This window comes from Scylla paramamosain, chromosome 42 (assembly GCF_035594125.1).
Source record: "Scylla paramamosain isolate STU-SP2022 chromosome 42, ASM3559412v1, whole genome shotgun sequence".
Lineage (NCBI taxonomy): Eukaryota > Metazoa > Arthropoda > Malacostraca > Decapoda > Portunidae > Scylla > Scylla paramamosain.
In genome coordinates this window covers 7,060,001-7,077,500 of record NC_087192.1, presented here as the reverse complement: position 1 = coordinate 7,077,500, position 17,500 = coordinate 7,060,001, and the positions used below count along the sequence as shown (strand labels likewise).

The 17,500-nt window shown below is 40.1% G+C and overlaps 1 protein-coding gene across 1 annotated transcript in view; it reads right to left on the bottom strand.

Moving 5' to 3' along the window:
- LOC135093343 (uncharacterized) overlaps positions 1-17,500 on the bottom strand; it is a 162,007-nt gene that overhangs the window by 116,703 nt on the left and 27,804 nt on the right. The window contains exon 3 of the mRNA XM_063992549.1: positions 9,451-9,590. The gene's annotated coding sequence lies outside the window, so the exon portion shown is untranslated. The remainder of the gene's footprint in view (positions 1-9,450; positions 9,591-17,500) is intronic.

The window sequence follows — 17,500 nt, the reverse complement described above, 5'->3', positions numbered from 1 at the left end:
CTATGATATAAACGGAGTGGGGTTCCTTCAAAGATTTTTTTTTTATTCGCACACTCTCTCTCTCTCTCTCTCTCTCTCTCTCTCTCTCTCTCTCTCTCTCTCTCTCTCTCTCTCTCTCTCTCTCTCTCTCTCCCTCCCTCCCTAACGTTGTAGTTAAAGAATTCTTACCGCCTCATGACATAGACTGCGATAACTGTACACATTCACTCACTCACTCACTCATATACACACACACACACACACACACACAAAGAAAGGAAGATTGATTACCAACATAAAACCGCGAAGAGAGTTCATCATGGACTTCAGACGAACGAAAAGAGGGTGAAAGAGAGGAAAAAAAAAAGCATCAATTTCCTATCTGACCTTTCCACGAACAAATCACATGGACAGGAACTGCAATAATGTCAATGAACGTGTATGACCTTTACAGAATGACCTTCTGGTGTAAAACATGAGAATCCTTGAAAAAAGCACCAAATAAAGATGAATACCATTTATCTAAAGAATCCTTCCATAATTTTCTTCTCGTTCTCTTGTTTTTTTTTCTTTTTATATATATTATTTTGGTGAATGTCATTTTTTTTGTTTTTAACGTGAGAATTCTTGAAAAAGAAACATCAAATGGAGAGCAATGCCATTTATCCAAAATAGTCTTCCCATTTTTTCGCTCGTTTTCAAATTTTTTTTTTTTTCCGTGGTGTAAATAGATAAATAGAAAAAAAAATCTGGTACTAAAACTTAAATCTTTGAAACAAACGTCAAGAAAGATAAATAAATAAATAAATAAATAATCACCTCTACATAGAAACCTTTATCATCGTTTTCCTTGCGCACTTTAACAAAACAAAATCGAACAAACCCTACAGCCCTTCATAAAACATGACTTCCTCTCCCATTCCCTCGACAAACACCCATCGAACAAAAATACATGGAACTGGACGCACAGAAGAGCCACAGGAAGTCCAGATTTCAACGAACCAGTAGGGAAAAGAATCTCGCATAGGGGAGGTACTGTATTTCTATAGTAAATAGAATACAACCTTACTCAGTGCGGAACTCAACCAGACAATATGGCGGCAGTACTTTCCTTCTCTCACTGAATAAGTAAACACCCACCCGAGCCTTACAATCGCCTATGCCCTTTCAGAGTCATATTTATTTTCCAGCTTGGTGTATAACTCTATTTCGGCAGAGGAATTTGTGGGATTTAAAGTAACATTAATCGGTTCAGGGACTGGCGTGGTGCCGGGTATTGCTGAATATTTTAAGGTGCGGAGAGAGAGAGAGAGAGAGAGAGAGAGAGAGAGAGAGAGAGAGAGAGAGAGAGAGAGAGAGAGAGAGAGAGAGAGAGAGAGAGAGAGAGAGAGAGAGAGAGAGAGAGAGAGAGAGAGAGAGAGAGAGAGAGAGAGAGAATTTATGTGGTGACGAAGAGAAATGTTCATATGACAAATTATTGCCACACTAACCGACGTGATTTTTTAACAAGGACATTGTGTTTCATCGCGCGACGCTGTTCGGGAGCTTGTTCTATTCCTTCATGATTTGAGTTTTTAAAAAGGCTTTCCGGAACTTAACAAAACCAGTGGACGTGTTGCCTTCATTCCAGTTACTTTTTTTCAGAACCGAAAGAAGATTTGTACCGTTTTCGATGGCAAAAAAAGGGTTCAGTGCTTATTCATGCTGGGTCGGCAGGTGAGCTTTGACAGGGAGAAAAAGCCAATTTTGTGTGTCTAGTCTCCTCTCATATGACATTGTGTAGGCGATATCAACTGCGCTGAAGAGATATTGGGTTCGCTAAAGCTGACCTGCGTGGCCCACTGGAGGTCTGATGAGACTTAGTGCAGGGAAATTACATGTTTGTTTTGGAAGGTGAAGCTGAAATCCTGAATATTGTTATTTTGATTCCCTGGAAGGTGAATGCATCAACAATACTAAAACTTTTTAGGATTTCCTTTCAAAGAGACTTTTGGATTTCTTCATAAATGTCATAACTGAATTAATGAATTTCTCAGACACTAACATTTCACAATTTCAAAGCGGGCATATTAACTTCTCTGACATTTCAATTTTTTTCCCTCACAAATGCCAAACCGACTATGCTTCCATACTCACAATCTCATATAAAGCGAGGCTGAGGGGTAATGCTCTGCTTAGCTGCATTAATTATTCCCGTGCGTTCGTAACAGTTGCCTAAAAAAATTTGCCCCGTCCTCTGTTGTCTGGCTGGTGTCCCCGCTGACTTCCAAATTTGACGACTCGTTCCGGTGTTCGCTCTTCATGAATGGTATTTGTTTCCTGCTTCTGTCAGTGTACGAGTGATGAGTATCAAGCGGCATCAGCAAACACTGCAATAACAATACATTTTGTCTTTGAATACATCAATAGCCAATCACGTTTTTCCTTCAAACGCTCCAATAGCAATACCGACACAAGTCAGTGACGTATTAGGAGAACAGGAATAACAAATATGATTCTCTCCATCTGGACTGAGGCGGTGAATCCTACGTGCATAAACAAAGGGGCAGGCGAAGGGATGAGGTGGAGGGAGATATGAACGACGAAGAGGGAAAGGGAAAGACGTAGGCATTACGAAGAAAAATTTCAAGACACTCATCCTCCAATTTTGGATAACCATCCTGGCTTTCTCTCTGGGGACTGGCATTGACGGTGGATCTTTTCCCTTTCTTCCTTTTGATACTCTAAGCCAGTGTTCCTCTTACATAAAATAAAATAAAAAAATATCGCTAATAAAGGAGAGAAGGACAAGGACGAGGACGAGAACCGAGGACTAAAACGACAACAACAACGACGATAGCAAGACGGCGAACGGAAATCAGCAGTGAACCCAGGCCGCCCAGAGCCTGGCGATCAAAGGACGGCACAACAATACGGGGCAAAAAGGGTGATTACACTCGTAAGGACGTAAAGAGGGAGAGTAAAAGGAAGGGAGCGTGGAAGGGAAAGAGAGAGGAAGCGAAAATGAGGCAAAGGATAAGGGGGAGAGAGAGAGAGAGAGACAGGAGGGAAAGGAGGCAGGGATGAAAGGAAAGAGAGGAAAGAGAAGCACGAACGGAGAAAGGATAGATGAAAGGAGAGGACGGGAAGGAGAGGGAAGGGCAGGGCAGACAGGAATAAGGAGGGAGGGAAGGAGGGAGGGAAAACATGAGTGGGTCGCATTCCCTCCACAGCAACAGGTGAGGGGAATCCTAGAGTGGATGCACCTTTGGCCAGGTAAGCTTTAGGTCTCCACTGAATTCCTCTCCAGGCGTTTGTGAACTTGTGTAAAGCTTTAATATACGCTTCAATACATATATATTCTCTCTCTCTCTCTCTCTCTCTCTCTCTCTGTTTGTGTGTGTTGGCCTTCCTCCCTACCTGTTCTCGTCTGTGTCTTCCCTCCTCCTCATCTCTACTATATATTCCCAGGTGTGCTGATGATTAATTTACCTGTTTCTCTCTCAGACACGGCAATCTCTCTCTGTCTCTCCCTCCCTCACCCCCTTCCTAACACACATCCTTTCCTCCTGTCCTCTCTCTCTCTCTCTCTCTCTCTCTCTCTCTCTCTCTCTCTCTCTCTCTCTCTCTCTCTCTCTCTCTTTATCTCATTTCATTTCTTATCATTTTGTAAATGTCACGTAGGTCTCTGCACAGTCGTGTGTGTGTGTGTGTGTGTGTGTGTGTGTGTGTGTGTGTGTGTGTGTGTGTGTGTGTGTGTGTGTGTGTGTGTGTGAAGCATACACGATACACTTAAATAAAACAACAAAAAAAATAAAGGAAAAACAATAAACGCGCAAACTTAAACTTTACATCATTAATACAAACTGAATAAATAAAAAAAAAAGTGAAAAAGAGAAGTCAAACAGAAAACGGATGCCTAAAACTAAGTATAAATAGAAAAAAAAAAGATAAAAAAGAAAAGAAAAAAGTGACATCTATCTGAAACGAACAGGAAGAAAGAGCAGTAAGAGTCTGTACGGTACAACAAGTTCCAGTGGTATCGCCGGTGAGCAAGACTAACGAAAGAACCGCGAGCATTTGAGAGAGAAAAAGCGCCTGAAGGAGCTCAGCCGAATTTGCTTCCTTGCTTCGTAGGAGCGGCAGCGCTGGGCGGGGTAGAAGGCGGTTGTGGTGATCCGCATTATTGAGATGTAGAGTAAGCAGGAAAAGAAGGACAGTCCGTCACTAGGGGCGAATAGCGTGGGGAAAGGCGACTGTTAAAAGGAGAATATGTTATGTACGTAGTTAAAACATTTCTTACTAGTAACAATGGTGATTCTTGATAATGATCACTAAAGTTGCAGTTTGGAAAATGCCAGATCTATTCATCTGCAACACAATAATTAGCACTAATCAAGCAATTCCGTGTAAACCATAGATTTATTCTGCTCGAGACGTACTACCTTAAAGGAACTAACAGGATATGACCGATTCATCTATAACATTATACTTATCACTAACCAAAGCATGTGAAACCAGTGACTTCTCTTTTGCACAGGACATAACAACGTGACGGAAGCAACAGGATGTATTGTGAAAGAAATGTGCTATAAATACTGACACTACAACTTCCATTACACGGTGAACGACTTTCCTGCCTCACTCACGGCAACTGCTTTGACCTGTGGTTCAATGAGTATTAGTTCCATAGGTTACTGAACTCCTTACACAAGTTATCCCTATCACTGCGAGTTACCTACCAAAGAGGAAGTTCCGACCACATGAAATAACAAAAGTGGCCACCAATCTCCCCTACTCAGGTCTTCACGCTGTCTGCCGAGACGAACTGAGGGCTGCGAGCTTCTGTGTAAGACTTGCAAGTGTCAGCAGTAAAGAAGAGGCAGGCAAAAAGCAATACAATAATATGTATGAGATGCGGACACTTCATCTTCTTCGTAAGGTTCACCAGCCCGCAAACAACAGGAAACACTGCAGATCCAGATTGTGAGGCAACAGTGAGCGATTGCTCCGATCCGTCTGACGTATGTGGCGGAGAGTGCAGTCAAGGGCATGTATGCATTAGGTATACAAGACGAAACCAACAACACAACCTCGGGAAACACACACACACACGATGAGAAAGACAAAAGTTCCGACACACACTCACAAAGAAAACAAAACACCCTAAAAAAACAAAATGATGATCAATATACGAAGATTCAGTCACTAAGGGAGAGTTACAGTCACAGTTACATGACAAACAACTCCTGTGAGACGGCGTCCGACACCTGGGCGGAGGCGGACAGGTGTACCAACCAGCCTAAACAAGGACGCAGCGGGGGAAGGAGAAAGATCGTGGGAAGCAAGGCAAACGACAAGGCAGACTGAGCAGGTGGATTCCTAAAGGTGCTCGCCTCGCACACGGCCTAGACGGACTTAGTGGCGGGACAAGGGACGGTGAGACTAACCTACAACTGTTATTGATGTTGTAGAGAAAATTAAAACAAATGAGCTGGGAAGGTGGTATGGAAACTCAGATTTAATATTCTCTTAATATGCTTTCAATTACAGATCTCCTTAGGCTTCAGGAGCGCAGACTAAGTTTTTATATGTGTCTTCCTACACACACAGTAGTCAGTGATATAAAAACGAACTCCTCCGAGCACAAATCAAGTTTACTAGTTACTGTTACTGAAATTATATTAAATGCCTGAAAAAAAGAGCATAAATATAACAAACTAAGGAACAACAAGGGAAGAGTACCAAATATGACCAAACACCACCACCAACACCGTAGATACAAGAGAAAACAGACACCCATTCACCAAAAAAAAAAAAAAAGATTCTATAAAACCATGAATAGCACGTTAAATAGAAAACGTGTTCACATATTGTAGATGAAAACAACCTACGCCAAACACACCATGCACCTGTTTTCGATCACCATCAAAGACGCTTCCCACACGCGTGACGTCACCTTGCCAGACACGTCGAAGGGAATGTGACCCAAGACTGGACCAGAGCAGCAAATACACGTGTCATTTCCCTTAAGAGACTCGGGGAAACATGAACCTCCAAAAGACCAAGAAGTGAACCAAAACCAAGAGAGAGAGAGAGAGAGAGAGAGAGAGAGAGAGAGAGAGAGAGAGAGAGAGAGAGAGAGAGAGAGAGAGAGAGAGAGAGAGAGAGAGAGAGAGAGAGAGAGAGAACATTAAGGAAAAAAAGGAACAGGAAAGTAACTAGAAAAAAAATAACTTATCGGAATAGTAAAGCGAGGAGATAAATTCCAGAGAGGAGAGGGAGGAGGAAAAGAGGAAATGAAGGGAAAACCAAAGAAAAAAGGAGAAACGAAAAGAAATGGAGGAGAAACAAAAGAGGAAAAGAGGGAAAAAAGAGTAAATGAAAGGAAAGGAAATGGTGAAGCGAAAAGAAACCAGAGAGAGAGAAAAAAGAAATGAAGGAAAAATTTAAATAGAAATGAAAGGAAATTAAGGATAAACGAGACGAAAAATAAAGGAGAAACGAAAGGAGAGGAAAGAGAAACGAAAGGAAAAGGAAACGAAAGAGGAAGGAAGAAAAACGAAAGGAGTGGAAGAGAAATATGAAGAGAAAAGTATAGCATGGAGAGGCAGCAGTGTGGCGTGGGATTAATTGATTGATTAGCCTTCATTATTGCATCGTGGACCTGAAACATGAAGGTCACCGAGGAATTGTCACTGTGCCAATAAAATGTGAAACTTTTTCCTATGAATTGTCCGCATGATGCTGCTGGTGAAGAGAAGACAGTACTGGAATTAGACTAATGAAACAGAGCAACACACACTCACTCACACACACACACACACACACACACACACACACACACACACACACACACACACACACACACACAGAATTCCCCTGAATCCGATAAGTTTGGCGATATCGTTCCCACATTCGTCAAATAAATGCATCGGAGAAATGATGGGCGGGAAACAGTTTGCACTTCTATTCACCAAAAGGTTTAATGAAGTGAAAATCAAAACTCTATTGCCTTCAGAGCGTCCAGTCTAGCGTGAACTTTCATAAACATAATATATCATAACTTACAGGTGAAGGAGCACTGCCAGTCATTATCAGGCTGGCATCCTGTTATATATACTGGTTACCTTGTTAGTGTTTGGTGAAATTTGAAGGCAGCGAGGTGATGCCCAGGTAATGACAACCCTAATGGCTGCTTGTCAGGTTTGCAGGTCATTTCGTCTCATTTCCAGCATTTTAATTGTTATCTGTGGACATTCAAACGATTCCACATTGACCTACGAAGGCAGCAATTAGTGAGCTGAGCACTGTAAAATTTTATGAGGTCGTGTTAATAGTCCAGGCTATATTGGTGGAATATTTGGGCCAATTTCGTGTTACAGAATCGTAAGAATTGTGCATAATGTACCTATTAATTACTGCGGTGTAAAATAAAAAATTTTGTAAATGATTAGATTTTGTGTAGCAGTTGGGGCAATTTCGAGTTACAGAAATGTAAGGATTGCGCAAAGGGTATTTGCTTGTCACTGTAATGTATAATGATATAAAAAAAAAAAAGATTTTGCAAATAATCCAGGGAATTTTGGAGGCAATATTTGGGAAAATATCGAGTTAAAAAAACCGTAAGGACTCAGCGAAATGTACTTATTTATTACTGTAATATAAAAAAAGTCTTTGCAAATAACCAACGTCATATTTATGGTAACATACGGTGCGATTCTGAGATAAAGAATGGTAAAAACGAATAACTTGTGACTGAAATAAAAAAAAAAAAGATATATTTAGCTACAACTCGTACGTGCTTTACATAAAGGCAATTTGATACAAAATCGCTACGATTTTTTCACCCACGGAAGGACTGAAATTAAAAAAAAACTAATGGTCATACGAGAAAAAAAAAACTGACAGAAAAAGAAAAGAAATCTGCCGAGTGTTCTGAAAATTCGAAGGGTATCGTATTAAAAGAATGCAGCCCAGTAATTAGTGAATGGTTCTCAGAGCAATGCACATGTAATGGCTACTTTCAAAACTTACTGCAGTGGAGGCTATGATACCCGATCTGGCGGGTTAATTGGCTCATTAGAGAGAGAGAGAGAGAGAGAGAGAGAGAGAGAGAGAGAGAGAGAGAGAGAGAGAGAGAGAGAGAGAGAGAGAGAGAGAGAGAGAGAGAGAGAGAGATACAAAGAATGAGCGAACAAATACACAAACAAAGACGAATGCAATGAATGAATACATAAATAAAATGAATGACAGATGATAAAAAAGGACATATGAGAATTATTACCATATCGAAGCTTGAAAATCCATAAAACCTTAAACCCCAAAACTTTAAAAAGAAATAAAAATGAATAAAAAATGGCACGAGTACGCATGACAACGAATAAATACCAATCTGAACAACAAAATCAATTAACAAAACAACATACACAAATACAAAAAAGTCGTATATTTTTGGGGTGGGATTATACTCAACACAGCCAAAACACACACACACACACACACACACACACACACACACACACACACACACAAGGAAAATAAACGCAAAAACGCAAAGTAGAAACAAAAATGGTTGCAATTGGGTTAAGTTTACTGGGCTGTGTGTGTGTGTGTGTGTGTGTGTATGTGTGTGTGTGTGTGTGTGTCCTATTCATATTCATCCTTACATATAATTTACAATCCACTAAAAGAGTATATAATCATTTTCTTTTTCATGCTCTCTCTCTCTCTCTCTCTCTCTCTCTCTCTCTCTCTCTCTCTCTCTCTCTCTCTCTCTCTCTCTCTCTCTCTCTCTCTCTCTCTCTCTCTCTCTCTCTCTCTCTCTCTCTCTCTCGTAGTTTTGCATGTGTACTTGTATGTATTGTGTTTCGTTTTACTGTATATGAGTGTGTGTGTGTGTGTGTGTGTGTGTGTGTGTGTGTGTGTGTGTGTGTGTGTGTGTGTGTGCACCATGTAGCACGTATATAGCCAGCAAGATCTATGAAATCCGGATGAATGTGTTTGTCGAAGCGGAAACACACTCGATAACGTGATTACAGTAAAGGTAAATAACAAGTAAGCGAGACGAAAAGTTCTAATCTCGTTATCTGCAACAGAAAGTCTAATCTATGTCAAAGAAAACAAATATTTGAATCCACGCTTGGAAATCTCATGTTTGGGGGAAGCAAATGAGGCGAAAAGAATGGATGAGGAAGGAGGAAGAGGAAGACGAAGAGGAAAAGGAAGAGAAAGAGGAAGAGGAGGAAGAGGAGGAATGCAAGTAAAACAAAAAGAGGTGCATAAAGAAGACGAGGGTGAGAACAAGGAGACTGAGACCGAGAGAGAGAGAGAGAGAGAGAGAGAGAGAGAGAGAGAGAGAGAGAGAGAGAGAGAGAGAGAGAGAGAGAGAGAGAGAGAGAGAGAGAGAGAGAGAGAGAGAGAGAGAGAGATCAGAAAGCCAAAGGTAACGAACACAGCACAATTATAATAAGAAAACATAGCATTCCACACCACTGAGATGAGATCCCCTTCAGTGTAGGCGAGAGGCGAGGCGACAAATACCGACTCGAAAAACCTTAGAGGACACCACACCTGTGACTCTTGGGACAGGTGTGGCAGGAACGGTGTGCCAGGCGACAGGTGTAGACATTCTGGGGACAATGAGAGAGGAATTTTTGTAGACTATAAATATTCAGTGGAGGTACTACGATGTGTTGACAGTGCGCAACAGTATACATGGGAGGCAGTGGAGAGGTGCTTCTAGTTTCTCCAACACGTAAAATTTAAATAAAAGTAAATATCTCAAATCCACGTAGTATTTTTAAAATATATGCGTTTTTAGTTTGATTTATTTATTTATTTTTATTATTTTTTTTTCAGTTTCTCAAAAAACAAAACAAGTTCTTCATTTTCGAACTGATTTGAAGCGCGCTCCAATCAAGAACACGATTCAGAAAGAAGCTCCGCCTGATGCTCACGTTTCATCGCTTTGCATTAATTTTCCCTCGTGTGACACTCAAAGTGGAGCAGTTTCTTGCTAACGAGGAATTCCGTGTAGTCAGTCTCAGTCATATTTCTTCCAAAAATGGAATATTCGTGTCCTCTAGTATGTTGCTATACTAAATAAAAACCACTCTTTAGACTTTCTTCATACTCTATTTTCTTAACCTCTGTACTGATACACGCCTTCTCCCTGTACATAGATGAGTGTCCAAGCCCAACATTTTTTTTTTATTTTTTTTTATCGTAAAGTTTCCTTCCTGAACCTTAGAATAAGTTGTGTTATTCTTTACAGCTCTCCGTTAGCCTTCCCTGGCGTGCGAAGATGAGCACAGAAGACCAAGATGTTTTTTTGTCAATCCTTCCCTATAGGCGGGGTCCTTATCGGCACGTCATTACTCTCCAGGGATAATTAACATGACGGGATCACGCTAAGTACCTGCACATCGTAAAAAAATGTATTATTCTGGATTTTCTCGTAACAAACACTATTATCATCTGAACATCATAATGACCTTGGCCTGATTTCCGTTTGGCCTTGCAGCGCTATATGATCTCGTTGTTGAGGCGCAAATATTTTCAATCGGTCAATTCAACTTAACTACATTTACGACAAGCGACAGTTTCAAAATGATCTTTAATACTTTGTTGTTGGTTGGAATAAAATAAATAAATGTATAATTGTAGTGGATGAATATCAGTATCATCATAAACTTGCTTAAATTTCCAGTGTTATCCCGAATAAGATTAAACTGATGCTTTTGTACTGCCTGGGACGAATACTGACAACCACTGTGAAAAAGAAAAAAAAATAGACACCAGGACACTACAAAGCATTCATTTGTATTCTCCTTTCGTTTCTTCAAGACACGACTATAATGAAAACCCTCTGCTTCTTATAGTCATCCAGACACCAAGCGGATGCACTCAAAACATTCCTTCTTTACTATCACCAATAACTTATGAACTGATACAAATTAGGTCACTGACATGCATAGGGAAGGAAAGGGAATCTAGTGGCAGTCCTTGTGTTGTGTCTTAACGGTTGTGAAGGACCCCTGCTCATGAAAACTAGCTGTTGTATAAGACTTGGCTAGCCATTACAAGTTATCTCCTTTACCACCAACAACAGCAACATCATGTAGGTGGTGGTGGTGGTGGTGGTGGTGGATGATGAGGAGGATGGAAAAGGGGAAGGAAGATGATGCTAATGATATTGATGAACAAAACGAGGAAGAGGAAGAGGAGGAGGAAAAAGAGGTGGAGGAAGCGGCCAAGTGGAAGGAGAGGGCTGATGAAGCCAATGATACTGATGACCAGGAGGAGGAGGAGGAGGAGGAGGAGGAGGAGGAGGAGGAGGAGAAGAGAGGAATTCACAACACCACCACCACCAACAACAACAACAACAACAACAACAACAACAACACCATCAACAACAGCAACAAAAAAACAAAACAATGACGGGAAAGCAGGAAGGTCAGGAGGAGGAGGAGGAGGAGGAGGAGGAGGAGGAGGAGCCCCGTTATGGCGTCAGAGGCGGAGATTAAGGTGGCATCAGACTGAGCAGCTGAGGCTTTTCTTTCATTAGTCCACATTAGCTCCTTCCTTCTCTTCTCTCTCTCTCTCTCTCTCTCTCTCTCTCTCTCTCTCTCTCTCTCTCTCTCTCTCTCTCTCTCTCTCTCTCTCTCTCTCTCTCTCTCTCTCTCTCTCTCTCTCTCACACACACACACACACACCTCACGTCCATCCTTATTTTTCTCCACCACATTTTCTTCGTACAGTCTTTCTCGTCTCTCAAACTCATAATTTTTCCCCTTACGTCTCTCTCTCTCTCTCTCTCTCTCTCTCTCTCTCTCTCTCTCTCTCTCTCTCTCTCTCTCTCTCTCATCATTGCCTCTATTCCTCAGCCACTTTTCTCCCTCCAGCCTAATCCTCACACACTCTCCCTTCCCTGCGCTCTATGTCATTTCCTTCTGATTATTCATCATATTTATTTTACGTCTAATCCTTCTTCCTCTTCGCTTCTCCTCGTCTAGGCTTCAGTTTCCCTTCATACCTTCCCTCGCCCTACATCTTCCCTCCTCTACCCTAATCCTAACTATTATATTCAACTTCTTCCTCATTTTAGAGTCATCCATCTTCTATTCTCATCTCCTGGGCGTCTCCCGTTCTCCTTTCCTTTCCCCATTTTCTCCCCTCGCCTCGACCTACAGTTTCCTTTACTTTTCCGCTCTCTGTAGATTAGGGGAAGGAATACATCTCGGCTTCCTCGTTACCCAGTCAGCCACCGTGTCAGGGAGATTCTACCTCTTTAAGGTAAGTTAGGGAAGGTAAGGTATGGTAAGGTATAGTAAGGTGAAGTAAGGTAGGGTAAGATAAGGGTAAAATATCAAAATATTTACACCTCAGCTTCCTCGTCACCCAGCCTGCCATCAAGTCAGTGAAATACGGCTTCTTTTAGGCAAGGCAAGGAAAGGCAAGGCACGGGAAGGTAAGGTAAGGTAAAGTAAGTAAAATATAAGGAATATTCAGGTATCTTAAACACTATTATTATCTTAGCTTCCTCGTCACCCACCCTGCCATCAAGTCGATGAAATACGGCTTCTTTTAAGGCAAGGGTAAGGCAAGGCACGGGAAGGTGAGACAAGGTAGGGTAGCGTAGGGTAAGATACGCTAAGATAAGTTAAAGTATTCTAAAATATAATGAATTTCCAGGTATCTTAAGCACTATTACCTTCCTTACCACCCACACCAACACAAGAACACAAACCTAGTACAGCACATCACACGAAATATTTAACCCCATACAATATTGAAGCAGGCAGACCATTATGTTCCTCGGCGTGCACTTCAGGTAGAATATCTGAGCTAGGGTCTCGGAAACCGATGTGGAGTATGAGGAGCAAGGCCACGCTCCCTGGAGACTGAGTGAAGGAGGGGACGAAGGGGTGGAGAGATGGAATGGGAAGTTACTGGGACGGGTGCTGGAGAGAAGAGAGTAGAAGAGAGAGAGAGGAGGAAAAGGAGGAGGAGGAGAGATGATGCTTAAAGGGAAGGAGGTGAGGCTTATGGGAAGAGAGAGAGAGAGAGAGAGAGAGAGAGAGAGAGAGAGAGAGAGAGAGAGAGAGAGAGAGAGAGAGAGAGAGAGAGAGAGAGAGAGAGAGAGAGAGAGAGACGAAACTGGTGGTGGTGGTAGTGAAAGGGGAGGGAGGGAGAGACAGAGGAAAGAAAAATAGAGGAGTGAAAACTGAAAAAAAAAAGGGCAAGAGGATGGATGGACTTGAATATAAAATATCACACACACACACACACACACACACACACACACACACACAGGAATACATTTAACACCTAGGGAACCACAACATAAACTGAAGAAGAAGAAGAAGAAGAAGCAGGAAAAAATATATATATATATATATATATATATATATATATATATATATATATATATATATATATATATATATATATATATATATATATATATATATAAACACTGACAGAAGCACCAAACTAAACTACGCACATAAAAAAAAGGAAAGAAACAAAGAAAAAAGTTTACAGAAAACGTTATACATATTAATGAAAGAAAACGAAATTAAACTCCTAAAACTCAACTCTACCGGAAAGAAAACGCAGAAAAGGAAAAAAATAAGGAAAAAAACAAAAATATTTAGTAAAGATGAACTGCAAAAACATATTACTGGGAAAGGAAATGTCATTACATTTATTAAGAAATAAAATGTGAGAAAATATCGTAAAATGAATAATGTTATATATATTTTCTCTGATGTCGTTTGTCTGTCTGTCCGTTTGTCTGTCTAGATACATATTGCAATCTCTCTCTCTCTCTCTCTCTCTCTCTCTCTCTCTCTCTCTGGTCGAAAAGAAAAGGTTTATGGAAAGACTGGCTTTCTTTCCGCTCTCCTTCGTTCTTATATGAGGCAGAGTGATAAAGAAAGGGAAGAGGAAGGGAAGGGGAAACGGAAAATGGAAGAAGAGCAGATAAAAGAAGGGAAGGGGAGAGCGAAGAGAGAGAGAGAGAGAGAGAGAGAGAGAGAGAGAGAGAGAGAGAGAGAGAGAGAGAGAGAGAGAGAGAGAGAGAGAGAGAGAGAGAGAGAGAGGAAATAGGAGAGGAGCAAAAAACAGCTAATGGGGAAAGGAGGAAGAACGAGAGAGGGTCTGAGTAAATGGGAATAAACTGGAGGCACAGACGAAGAGAGGGAGGGGAAATATAACACTAAAATAAAAGAAAAATATTGCAGATTCTGAAATTAAATTTTAAAAAAGAATAAAAAAAAAATCCCATACAGAGTTTAGTTTAAAGATAAATATATGAAGCAAAAGAAACAGTCGAATGGAAAAGAAAAAAAGCTGATGAAGAAGAAATATAAAGGAAAGAAGACAATTTAGACCGAGATAAAGAAGAATAATGACAACAGCATTAGCGACAGGAAAGAAGAAGAAGAAGAAGAAGAAGAAGAAGAAGAAGAAGAAGAACAAGAAGAACAAGAAGAACAAGAAGAACAAGAACAAGAAGAACAAGAAGAACAAGAAGAAGAAGAAGAAGAAGAAGAACAAGAACAAGAACAAGAACAAGAACAAGAACAAGAACAAGAACAAGAACAAGAACAAGAACAAGAAGAAGAAGAAGAAGAAGAAGAAGAAGAAGAAGAAGAAGAAGAAGAAGAAGAAGAAGAAGAAGAAGAAGAAGAAGAAGAAGAAGAAGAAGAAGAAGAAGAAGAAGAAGAAGAAGAAGAAGAAGAAGAAGAAGAAGAAGAAGAAGAAGAAGAAGAAGAAGAAGAAGAAGAAGAAGAAGAAGAAGAAGAAGAAGAAGAAGAAGAAGAAGAAGAAGAAGAAGAAGAAGAAGAAGAAGAAGAAGAAGAAGAAGAAGAAGAAGAAGAAGAAGAAGAAGAAGAAGAAGAAGGAAAAGGAGAAGGAAAAGGAGAAGGAGGAGAAGGAAAAGGAGAAGGAGGAGAAGGAAAAGGAGAAGGAGAAGAAGGAAAAGGAGAAGAAGAAGGAGAAGGAGAAGAAGGAGAAGGAGAAGAAGGAGAAGGAGAAGAAGAAATAGTAATAGTAGTAGTAGTAGTAGCAGTAGTAGTCGTAGTAGTAGTAGTAGTAGTAGTAATTCCATTATCACCATCATCACCACCATCACTACCACAAGAACAAGAACAACAAATATAACAACAAGAGCAACAGCAACAACACCAATCACTCTCTTCTCAGCACACAATCAACAAATGATAGCAGCACACGAAGGAAGAACCCACACTGGTTACATCCCTCGAGGTGGAATCAGAATTACCCGTATAAACCTCCAGCCAAATTTTAGGGAGACTGTCTGTTTACAACCGGGAAGATATTAAGACGCAAACAAATAAAAAAAAATAAAAAGGGAGGAAGGGACGGGAGCTTATATCAACATAGTAAATGAAGGGATTGAGCGTGTGTGTGTGTGTGTGTGTGTGTGTGTGTGTGTGTGTGTGTGTGTGTGTGTGTGTGTGTGTGTGTGTGTGTGTGTGTGTGTGTGAGACGATGATTACCCCAGTTAAGTCATGGTGTTTATTCTCATCATTACTTTTTATGGGTTAATACCATTTTCTCTTATTTCTTAATTGGTATTCTCTTTACGGCGTGTTTTGTGTTCCCGGCCAAGATTATCTTAGTTTACAAGCATCGTTTCATCTTTGTTCATTTTTGCATTTTTTCTTTCCTTATTCTGCTGTTCGTGTGCTTTGATTACCAGGAAGGAGGCGATTCGAATAAGTTGTTTGTTATTCTTATTGTTATTATTATTATTATTATTATTATTATTATTATTATTATTATTATTATTATTATTATTGTTATTATTATTATTACTAGTATTATTACGAAAGTCTACGAGAAAGGATCAAAGGAAAGTCAAAGAGTTGATAGAGATAAAGAATTTCAAGCAATCAACAAACATGGATATGAAATATAAAGAAAGAGAGAGAATAATAAAAGACAACTAGGAAAATTAAAATAAGATCAGTGTTTGCTGAGTTCAAAGCAGAGTATAATAAATATCTCCTTTCTTCAACATCAAGCAGTCACAATGTAATCAAGACTTCGCTTTTGAACGGTTTTCTTTAAAGGGACAGGCACCCTCAGTAAGCTTTTTTCATCTGGATTTCTTGCCCTTGACCAGAACCCGACTTACGTAAAGAAATATTCTCATCACTATATAACGGAGAGGCAAGCAAGGAAAGCAGTAAGAATAACATTAAGACCAGCAGGAATAAAACACTAACTCCGACATTTGAAAATCACTTACGGTATGAATAACAAAAAATAATGAAAAGAACATCAACAGAAGCATTAACAGAATCACCACAATCAACATAAACAACAACGATTAAAACAACAACAACAAACTATCTGTTCTTAGAGAGAGAGAGAGAGACGAACACACACACACACAGACACACACACACACACACACACGCCACCCTTACCTCCCCGTCTATTACTTTCATTATGGTTTATTCCTGTGGTGTGAGGCTCGTCTGGCTCCGCTGGCTCTTAATTAATACCCTGGTGCGGAATGCCGTAAGGGCGACGCAAGGACCCCACGCTGTTTACGAGGTGCGAGGGGGAGAAGGAGAGAGAGACTGGAAGCAAGAGAAAGCAAGAGTGGAGAGAGATTACCATTTTAAATCGTAAGGGTGGAAAAGTGAAGGGAAAGTTAATGTAGGTAATATATAGATTTAAACTGCTCGGTATTAAATATGGAAAGAAATTATGCAATTTAGAGAATCAAGAAAAAGCAAGAGAAGAGATGGAGATTACCGTTTTAAATCGTAAGGGTGGAAAAGTGAAAAGAATATTAATGTGGTTATTATATAGATTTAAATTGTTACAGTACTAAATATAGAAAGAAATAATGCAATTTAAAGATTCGAGAGAAAGCAAGAGGAAAGATTGCTATTTTGAATCGTAAAAGTGAAAAAAAATGAAGGGAAAGTTAATTTAGTTAATGTATAAACTTAGTGATATTTAGGGTATCAAATATAGAGAGGAGGGAGCAATTTTCAGTGGGAAATGGAAGGTAAAAGTAGTTGAGTTTGGTGCTTTTACCCTTATTCCTCTTTCCTGTTCCTTCTAAACCTCATATTTCGTGCCTTCATTCATCTTCGTTTACGGCGTCGTTAAAATGTTTATGTATGTGTTTTAGAGATAATAATATTTTGATGCTGGTGATGGATAACTCTCTCTCTCTCTCTCTCTCTCTCTCTCTCTCTCTCTCTCTCTCTCTCTCTCTCTCTCTCTCTCTCTCTCTCTCTCTCATCGTTTCGTAACAACCGCTCTTCGTAATTTCACTTGCTCTTTTCCCACATATTGTTTTCTTCTTTTTTACCTTCCCTTTTTTCCGAGTTCCTTTGTTCTACGTTTGTCGTTTCTATGTATTTTTCTCTTCCCTTTCCGCAGTTTTTCTTTGCCTTTGTCCTTTGCTTTAATACGAGTAATTCCACGTATAATTCTCTCGTTTATAATTTCGATTTCTTTACTTTTTTTTTCAGAATCAGTTTTG